Source organism: Geospiza fortis, unplaced genomic scaffold (genome assembly GCF_000277835.1).
Source record: "Geospiza fortis unplaced genomic scaffold, GeoFor_1.0 scaffold40, whole genome shotgun sequence".
Lineage (NCBI taxonomy): Eukaryota > Metazoa > Chordata > Aves > Passeriformes > Thraupidae > Geospiza > Geospiza fortis.
This window is the reverse complement of record NW_005054297.1, coordinates 19,070,439-19,081,699: the sequence shown is the minus strand read 5'-3', so window position 1 is coordinate 19,081,699 and position 11,261 is coordinate 19,070,439.

Here is an 11,261-nt window from a genome sequence, read left to right as displayed (position 1 = left end):
AGGAATGCCTAGCACACCTTTCTGATCAAAGCAAGATACCATTATGCCATTACCCCATTAGGAAACCCTGCTTTTTCCTGCTCTCATGTCAGCTAACCTTGTGCTTGTCTACAGGGTCAGAAGGAGAACATCTGTTTGCTGTTTCCCTTCCCACATGTAACAGCACAGCCTGTCTGGGAAGGAGCTGAGCAGCATGAACACATCTACAAGAGTATGACCCAGAGATGTTTTCCAGTCTTCCTTTATTTCATTTCCTAGATGTGATTATTTATCTGTATATTTTAATTCTCAGTTGCTCAAAATGGGTTATGTGATGGGAAAACATAACACTGATTTTGAAGGTTTCCAAAATCCTGAATCATTATCATGGGTATAATTAAGGGTATCATTAAGAACTGCCACTGTGAGACGATCTCTTCTTCCTCATTTTTATAGAGAGTTTTAAATTCAAACCCTTGGTTTTTTCCTGTCACAAGCTGTGAAGAACCAACAAAAAAACCCCAGAAAGACAATCTATCTCCCTTTCTTTTGTACCAACTCATTAGTTTGACAGCTTATGCTTGATCAAAAAATTACTATGCACAAGACCAGAAATCACCAAGGATATAACTGACAACACTGGGAACAAAGTGTTGCAAGCTAGCCTGTAAGTTTGGCCATCCACAGGGCAAAAGAAAAATAAGACAGATCAATCCTGCATTCATTCATTCATTCATTCTCCAGACTGTATTTTCATATTTGGCAGTGTTGTTTCTGTGCCTTTTCTCTGCTCAGAGGAGGAATGCTAGTTCTGGCAATCCTTGTGACTTTCAATGAGAACCTCCATTACACCATTTAAATAATTTTTAAGATAAACAACCATGATTTAGGACTGATTCTACGTGCTTGTCTGACTTTAAAATCACAGTTACTGAAAGACTATTATGGAAGCCTGTTGTGCTTCTCTTGACTGTGAACATTTAATATTTTCTTCTCTGCTCTTAATTCCAACAATCAATATAGTCCGAGAACAGCATCCAGTCTGTGAAGTCCATCCATTTTGCAAATGTCGACTACAACAGGCACAGTACACCAGCCTTTAAATTATAGCCATCAGAAGCACTGGAACTGTTGCATCAGTAGGATCTGCCAATAAAGTTCTGCAGCTTACTATTAACAATGCACTAACTTCGAGCAAGAAAAGCTTCCTTACACTATTCTGGGTAAGATTATATGCAATTCTTGTTCTTTTGGAGGGGAGGAGAAGGTAACACTTGCCTTGGCACTAGGATTGTAACAAGGTCTGAAATGCCTTTACTTGGAATTTACTGATCTTACAAAAAAACACAGCTGGACTATGTACATTCTTAGGTCAGTCACTGCCTTAGTCTTATCTCCCTTGTTCTTCTTTCACACTTTCCCTCCCCACTGTTACTTCTTTTCTCTACATCTAAAAATATCTCATTCTCAGCATAATTGTATTTAGTGGACACGTGTCAGAGTTACTGCAAAGCCTAAAGGGCTAGAATTGGGCTCCCATCAGTTTCTGTCCTATGGCTCAGAGCAATTGGAAACATAAGTCCAGGTTTTACTGTTACACTGCTGTGACAACAAACATCTGCCAGTATCTGCACAGCCTGAAACAACAGATCATCCCAGAGGGTTTCAGTGGAGATGGCCACTGAAAGATGGCTCTCAGGCCAGCAGGGCAGGGAAGGTGCCTGCCAGGACCCTCCCCAGCCAGTGGCAGGGGCCCTTGCACACGAGAGCTGCTCCAGGACAGCTCTGCCCCTGCTCCCCTTGTCAGCCTCTGCAGCAAGCACTGGGCTTGTGCAACACAGGCTTGTCAAGAAGAAAAGGAAGAGCAGGTACAGCTATCACTGACCAGTGTGCTTTCAGGTAAGGAAGGTCAGGATGGATTTAGAGGGAGTTTTGACTGGGTTTAGAGCATTTATTCCCCATTCCTTTTTCTGTATAGACTTTAAAGACTGAGGTAGGTAACATACAGGGATACAAGCCTACAGAGGCCTATGCAAGTAAAATAATGCCTTTGAAGAATATAGCACAGGTCATGATCAGGTTCATACAGGTTCAGTAATACTTTTCAAGTACAGGAGACCACATCATTCATTCAAACTAGCTTCAAGCATCATTTTGCAAATTGATTTTGACTAGACTAAAGCAGAATCAGAGTGGTCAGTTTGCATATCAGCTTATGTAGTTAAGTGCATTAAATTTTTACTCCCCATAAAATCATTTCAGGCTGAACACAAGGATTCTGACTCTCACTGCAAGTGATACATATTCTCTTTAAAAGCTACACTAATCCTTCTGGGAACCTCCACAGCCAGGGATAGATACAGAAATACTTTATCCCCTGCAAAGAGCAGTAGAGAATTGTTGTCTTTACTCAGCTCTGGAGCCCACACAATTATCCCAATGTTTAATGGTCAGTGTAAGTGAAAAGAAATACTAAGTTTACCACTTTGTAATCTGATTAGGCAATTTAAGGCCCCAAAAGCAGAATTATGAGACTGGCTCTTTCCTACACTTTCAGTTCCTTTGTGAAGCATGTTCAAGTTGTGGGCTTGTTTATTCTCCTCTAGTGGTTCAAAAAGCGTGTTCGTCTGAAGTGTGATTGTCCCCAGTACCATTGCCCAGACACTGCTGTTGTTTTGCTAATTTGAAGATAGCCCTGGAGTTCCCTAATTTTTTGTTGTTGATGTTCACTTAAATATTGAGTATTTTCATGAATCATTCACAGGTCTCTCAATTTTAGATTCCCATCTTATAGACATATGGGCAAAAGATGGAAATAAGAGCTAGTGTATCGATTCTCTATGGCAGCATCTCAGTTACAGCCAGTAAAACTGCTGCTGTTAGAAGCTGGCGAGGAAGTGTCTTCAGGATCTTACTATGAGTGACTTAATTCATTCAGCTTGACAGTCTTTTGCTTTTCACCTTACTGCTTGAACTGGAAGTCATGAGAGTTACATTTCCCTACCCAGCTAGGAATCCATTTCTTTGTGAAGCTGGAGCATCTTTTGGGTTTGCACAGCCAATGTGTTCTTCAGTGAAACCACAGAAACACCAAGCAAATAACACAACCCATACTGCTATCCATATTGACTTACTCTAGTCTGCATTTAGGTGAGATTTGACAAAAATTATTGTTTGTATTGGTAGAGCTTAAGGTTTCAGGGTGCTTCAGAGAGCATCACAGTACAGAAGTCGACTTCTCCCTGAGGATCTATCTGCATGTCTCCAAATCTTGAGTGTCATAAACTTCACAAGAGAGTGACAGCAGGTACCTTTTGACCTCCTAATGATATTGAATAATCTAAATTTTATTTATTTATTCCTAAAGTTAGTGTGGTGGTTCTTCTGTTTGAGTTCTTCTGTTTCCCTCACTGGAATTACAGTACCAGGTTAGACACAGCCTCACACAGAGCTGGAAGGGTAAATGTAGTAATGTGGGAGGTTCAGAATCAAAGCAACACAATGTCCACTAGTATTGCCCACTCCAATGTATGAGTGGCACTTGTTATACTACTTCTTGAACCCTAGTGCAATCCACAACAGCAGCCTTTAATTATGGGCACTTAGAAGCCATTGTGAAAGCAGGTAAGAGGCAATATGGAGAAGGGTATGCCAGTTATGAAGATAATGACAATTTCCATCTTGAAAAGGGTAAAGAGAGTAACTTTAAACACACAGAGTGAGCTCATGGTGTCATTACACTTTCACTAAAAACTGAACTCAATAATTAGAGGTGATGATTTATAAGACCACATTATTTGTTTCTGTATTACATCTGAAGACACTGCCACCCAGTGAATGCTAGGACACTGCTAGAGCAAAGTCATAAACCCAAACAACAGAATATTTTGTGGAGAATTTAGAGCAGAATGGGACAGCCCAGCAGAGACAAAGAAAATCATCACAAAGGCCACAACACCTCTTCTGATCCACCCCCCGCCAGGGTAGGCAGTGAGGACACCCCAGCAGTGCAGCCCCTGCAGATGGTTCCACACTGCCAGGGCCAGCACAGACACAGCCAGGCAGGGCTGGGCTGAGCACAGCAGGAGAAGGTGAGGATTTAGCACCTTCAGGAGAGCTAGGAAGGGGCTGCAGAACCCTCTCAAGCAGGGAAAGGGTACAGCCATCACTGTCCTGATTTTAAAAGGGCATATTCCCTGCTTTTCAGTATTGCAGGGACTTCCCAAGCCTGCATACCTTCCCTTTTCAAACACTGGTTGTAATTCATTAAGCAACTTTAGCAAGAGCCTGTTAGGCACGCCAAAAAAAAGTACTTCTATGATTGAAAGACCTTGCTAACAGTTTCACTTCTGTAAGATCAATCAAGAGCTTGAAATAGGATGTCATGTAGAACTAATGGTAGTTGCACAAAATCTAGAAGGGAAAGGCACTGAAAGAGTCAAGCACAGCAACATGAAACTGCTGATTTCTGCTTTAGGGACTTATTCAAAACATTGAAATGAGAGAGGGTAGATTTGCCATCATTACACTGGAAGAATAAAGCATGCTTCAAGGCTCAATAATTCAACCTTTGCGAAACTTTTCCACCACCATCCCAATGCAGACTTCAAAGTGAGGGTTGACTGGGTTAGAAAATTAGCCTTATTCTTCAGGGAATTATTTTTGATATACTGTCAATACAGGAGATTACTGTAAGTATGAAAACTCATGTCAGTTGAGCAGTGATTGGAATGCGATTTCCTTGAATGATGGAAGTCTAAGAAACTAATTTCTGAGCTGTGAAATGTATGGGCTTATTTATCACCATGGATCCCTCATTGGGAGATTCTGGTTTAATAGAGTGTTGCAGATATATATTTCTATAATGCTTTTCATTTCACATCTGCAGACAATTATTACAATAAGCTCTCTCTCATTCTTTAAGATATGTTTCTTATTATCAGTAAACTTATGAGAAATTACTTACAGTTGCCAGTTAAACCTATATAGGAATTGTTGCACGGCAGTTGGGATTACAAAGGTGATACAGACTTGCTAACCATAAATTAGAAGGCTGCACACGCCTTTTAACAGCAGTCTAGTCAGAACGTAACATAAACTGTAAGTCAAGGAAGTGTGGGGCACCTATGGCATTTTGCTCATCTGCCATATTGAGACTTGAGGGGAAGGGAGGAAAAAACCTGAACAAATTTATGGCTGTTTGAAATATGATTGTTACTTAGATTCTAGTGGATTAAATTGGTTTTACCCTTTAAGGTTCAGAGAGCTAGGAAATGCAAAAAGGGAAGTTTTCCTAGAAAGAAATTGTTCTCTCTCACACTACAATATCTTTTTAATTAAAAAAACACTCAATCCTGCATTCAACAACAACAAAAAAAAAACCAACAACAAAAAAAACAAAAAAAAAAAAAAAAAATAAAAAAAAAAAAAAAAAAACAAAAACCAAACCACCTAAACTCCAAACCAGCTTTTCTTCCCTTTCTTCCCTCACAGGATTTCATTAGAATTTAAGTATCCCCTCAGTAATGAAATCTATCTAAGCAAACCTATTGTTTAAAGAGTTCACAACATCCTGTCATTACCAAATTACAGCACTAACATTTTCAGTATTAGTTAAAGTTTAAATATACACGTTACTGTTCTCTGCCACATTCATCCTCACCCTCTTCTCTCTACTCCCTCCCAACCTTCCCTACTTCACATCAAGAAAAGCTGAAAGGTCACTATCTCTTCAGGTTCCTTCAGCAGAGCAGAGAGGAGAGACTCAAGCCAAAGTGCTCATGGCTGCTCTGGTGGAAAGAATGGATACATGGAAGGAGGTAAGGCAGGATAGCAGTTTCCTCCCTTCACTTCACCAATTGCAGCCACCCAGCAGCACCGTCAGAGTCAAACACTGCCCACAGAGGTGAAAGGGGTGATGCACAGAATTCACCAGCCCATGTAATGCCCATGTACTGCAAAACTTGGTATAGCTGAGACAAGCACAAGTGCAGGAGCTCCAGTGAATGCTGCTAGGGAGATTGAGACAATGCCTGCCCATGTTTCATATCAGCCCAGAGAGAGAGAAATCCTGGAGATTTCTAACATCATGCCTCTGCAATATGGGATAGTTATTTCTACTTTTACTAATTGATGATGACTGTATCTTGGAAAGGTACTAAGCATCTGCTGCAAAGTATCAGACATTTTCCAAACATGTTTGCATAGAGGTGAAGGTTCCTTCCATCCAGGAACTCAAACATTTAAACAGAGAATGCTCCATCCTAAATGAAAGGTGAAGGTTCCAACTGCAGGAATAGAATTATAACGATGATTAAAATTGGTATTCCCCAATATGAAGATAACCTGTGTTCACTTGAGCAGGCATTGCTTTTGATTCTTTGGCCTATCACAAGAGTCTACTTTTAATTTACATGGTACCCAGGAAGAGATACTGAGAAAGTGACTATTTTGAAATATACACAAGTTTTTGTAATATTTGTACAAAATTCCCTGCAGGAAAAGGAAGTATCTGCATGAGTTAAAGGACTGTACAAAGACAAGTTACTGAGCTTGGTATACACCTGCAAAGCTACATGCACTCATACAGGAACAGCAGTAGTATGCAAGGACAAGCCAAAACTTTATCCAGCCCAGCAGGAAAAGAATATAAAAACATGGTGAGGATAGATTGCTGTTGTCTCCATGCTCCAGTGTAAAAATCTCTGAGTCTGGAGTTTAAATCTAACTTTAGGACAGAAGTTTTGTTTAAATTTTCCCTGAAGTTGAAAATATTGTGAACAACACCATCTTGTTCGTATATTGGCATTTTGGCGTCTGCATTTTGGCATGTACATTTTGGCAACAAGACTCTAGCTTAGAAATAAAATGGAAAAAAGTGAATCATCTCAACAGTGGTCTGCTTGAAATCTAGTATTTTTCACTGTAAGATATGATCTAAAAATCACTTTTTTTTTTCTTAATGGGAAGGATGCACTCTCCAGTGAATGTACAAATGAGTTTCCAGTGATAGTCTGCCAGATGCACAGATGGCATGAGATGAGAAAAGTGCTCCTTGCATCAAGTGTGTGATGATTTTCATAAAGTACAGGTTCACTGGTTAGGAGCAATACATCTGTACTCATTTAAAACCCCTTTATACTACAGAGTATTATCATGCTTCTCTTTATCTAATTATCACTTCTCCACAGGACAATGATCACAGAATTTTCTGCTATTGTGGTAAATGGAAAAATGGGGCCTTATATCCCTCCAAAAGTGAAAGTGAATTTCACTATCTGACCCATATGCTCAGTTATACAGACTGGGACTCACAGGAACACCACTGACAGCAGGTTGCTGAAACGCTTTCAATCAGGAGAGTTTCCCCAAAACGGTAAATTAAATCACATCTAGCTTCTATGCGAATTCAAAGAATCAATAAAAGTCACTTTTGTCCGTCTCTGTCTTACAAGACAAAACGAAGCAAATGACAACTAATAGACAGTTAGCTTTCCTTAAAAAAAAAATCTCAGCTGACAGAATAAACACAGTATTCCTAATAAACCATTTCTAATGAAGCACTGGATTATGGATTGTATTTCCTAAGGCCATGTTCATGTTCTCACATTTGGTCCTCCCTTTATAAGCAACACCGAGAATCAGAGGGATGGGTACTGTCTGCTCTCTTACAAACAACTTTCCTCTTGTTGCAATCCCCTAAAGGAAGTAGCATTTTTGGTTGTTGTCATCATTCAATCATATTCAGTTTATGATTTGCTGCAACACTAAATTCTGGTCTAATAATCACATTTCTTGCAGCACACATGCATCCTCTGATGATGTTGATAAGACAAAGCCCTTTCCCAGCTCCTAGCAGATGTATGGAAGACTGACTGACAATCATTACCCTTCCTCTATTCCCTGCTAGTATCTCTCCACACACCATGACAGAAAAGCCTTTGTCTCTCACCTCTGCAAGTGGTCCTGCTTGCAGAAATGTTCATTGAGCTCCCTGTTGAACTCTTATTTCATCTCCATAAATGCCAGCCTTTCTGAGATTTCTGAATCAGAATTAAACTATGTCCAAGTTGTGAAAAGCTGGAAATTAGGTGGGTTGAGGAAAGGTTGGGAAAAGATATAGCCTGGGAAAATCTGATTAAAGATCTGGAGCTCAGTTCCTAAATACTGCCCATGTGAGGCATAGTGCATATGTGAAGAAAAGATGTGTCAGCATGTAGCTGTGGCACTTTTCCCCACTTAATAAAAGAGCAGTCCCATCTCTTTGATTATTTTCTAGAGCACAGAAAATCTTAATGTGTTCAAATGATCTCCCAGGTACGACACAGAACATTTACCTTTCTTGTGGTCACATTGTGTACCACAAAATACAGCAAATAAACTTCTCAGGCTTGCGCAGGAAAATATGGTTTTACCTCCAGCTGATCTGGGGCAGCCCAAGCTGCAAAGCCAGCAATCCTCACAGGGCTGAGGAGAGCAGCTGCAATGAAACTAGTCAGAGGAGGGAACAGCTTTTATCAGTACAGCAATTGTGCTGGACACAGGCCTGAACTCCCAATGTAACAGGCAACAGGATCTCCTGACACACTGCTGACTACAAAGCTACATGCTTTGTGCAAGACCAGAAGTGGGCCATAGAAATGTTTTCACGTTCCCATGGCAAATAGATAACAAAAACAAATGTCTCGTTTGTCTTTCATATGATTTAGCTTTCTATCAAGAGAACAGTAGGACTGAAAATACACTGATAGAGCCTGCTAAGTGACCTAAACAACCAGTAACAGAAAAAGATCTTTGAGTGTGATTGAAGATACTCAAGTTTCAGTAGATGGATCTACAGTGTCAGGTACTGCAGCACAGCCTGGGACCACAACAATCCCCACTGCCAGTTGGAACAGGAATTAAAGGCAGAAATGAATGGTTCTTGCAAATGAAACAGAAGCGACAAATGCATAATTTGGGAGTTCCCAAATGCTCAGGGAAGAACCAATAACTGATAGAAAGCTAAGGGCTGCTGAGAGCAGCCTAACATTTCATCAGTAAAGGAAGATTTACAGTCAGTTGGGCAAACCGGGACAAGAAACTGTTTTTGGGAATGTGCCTCACAGAAATGCTGCAAACTAAAGCATAAAAAACATCTTTGAAATGCTATGTATATGAAGCATTAGACAATTAATACAGAAAACTTCAGACTCTGCAATGCCATGAGCATCTGAAACAGATAAAAACCTAATTTATAGAGACATATCTAGGGCCCTGGAGGCAAAAAATAAAATAATTTAGATCATAAAGCAAAGAAACACTGGTGTTAGAATTTGGTATGAGAAGCAGTTAAGGAAGGGGGTTGTCATAGGATTCAAAATGCAGTTTGCATCTACATACATCCTGAACTGCCTCTGACTACCTTGCTTTACTTTGGTTTTAAATGGGGGCCAAGGGTGTGGGTTGGAGAACCAAGAACTCAAAAGAGTTTCAACTGAAAACATACCAGCAGCCCCAAGCATTAAGAAAAGTCTTCTGTTACCCAGACATACCCAGATGGGGCCAAATTCAAGAAGGAGCATTAAGAGCACACATTAAAGCCATACACCAAAGCACTGCTTAGCCAGCATCCTATTTCTGTCACAGACTGGCAGAACAGCAGGGTAAGGACATAATGCTGTATCATACCCTCAATACCTTTTCCAGCTTTCACATAAATGTAGGTCAGGGGCTTCCTAAGTCTAGAGGTCGTGTCTTTGCATTTAATGGCTTGCTCATCAATTGTCCAAGCTCTTACTGAAATTATGTTTAACTACAAAAAACCTTCTCAGGCCAACACTACAAAAATCTCTTGCCTGTAGAAGTGTTAGCGAACAGTGAAAGATGGTCCCTTCCTCCTCTTTTAAAATCAGCACCTAAATAAGTTTTTCTGCTTATTTCCCTTTGAGGGACTAAAATAGACAATAAGACACAATAGGAGGGCTTTCTAGTTCAGATATCCCATCAAGACTATTCAAGTTTTCACAAAAATAGCCAGATAACAGAAATATATATTTAAATAATGCCCACAGAAATGAAACCTATCAATGTAAACATGCATATTCTTCTGGTATTTCATTTATTAAAAAAAAAAAAAGATGCAAAGCTGTTCCACATTTCCTTCCTTTTTTTTTTCTTTTTTTGGTTAATCTAAGCATCTGCTTTACTTTCAGAAACTGAACGCTGTTTCCACTAGCCTCATCTCTCCTTGAAGCACATAACTTACACTACAAACTATTTCTTGGTGTTCTGAACAGTGCTTTGTGCCTTCTCTTTGTTTTGTTTTGTGCAAAGTAAACACTAATCCCCCTCCAGGCAAAAAAGACTTACTGCTTCTATTGAAGTGACAAGAAACTCAAAGATAGCCTAAAGACACTGTATAATAGAAATCAGAACCATAAAGTCAAGTCAGTCTTAATTCATGGGAAAAATATATAAAAATATATATAAGTAAATATACAAATAAAGCATGAACTAGGAGAGTTTATACAATTGGCAATGAGAAGTCCTGAGCTCAAGTCTGGACCCCTAAGAAATCATCACAATTCACAGTCTGGGCTCAGTGGCTCTATAGACCAAGGATAGCAGTAAGTAACACATAGAACATGGAAGATGACCAATGGCTGGAAGACAAACTCCAGCCTTTTTCTTAATTCTGATAACAGACATACTTTTAAGAAGCAATTTAACTACATTTTCTGCAAGTACTTATTTTCCTTCAACTATAAAAACTATTCCACATTTAAGGTGGCCAGAAAGAACAAAACAATTACTGTGGAAAATACTTGTACAACAAGCAAACTAATTATGCATATTTATAAGGCAAATTGTTTCACTTTCAAAAAAAAGGCTATATTGGATGAACATTTTAGTGCACAGTACATTTGGCAATAAGTCTAGCAGAGTCAGTATTCTGGTGAGGAACGTGGTCCTAAGGGTAGATACATTTAATGACTATAGGAGAACTGATAGCAGAAGAGAATTCTTTGATGTTTTATTTAAAAGTTTTGCTCAATAATTCAATAAAAAGATCCATTATAAATCAGGAAAGAGTAAGAACATGCCACAAGTACAATCCAGTAATGAATAAAAATCAAACTTACACAAGGACAGCAAGTATCAGTAATTTAGGCAGCATATAATTCACTACTTAACCCTACCAAATTAAGTTATCTGGGGTATAAACCAAGATGGATCTAAACAGTGCCCCTGCTGTAACTGTGAAAGTGAATAGATGAAAAGTGCACAGCAGTTCCAATATT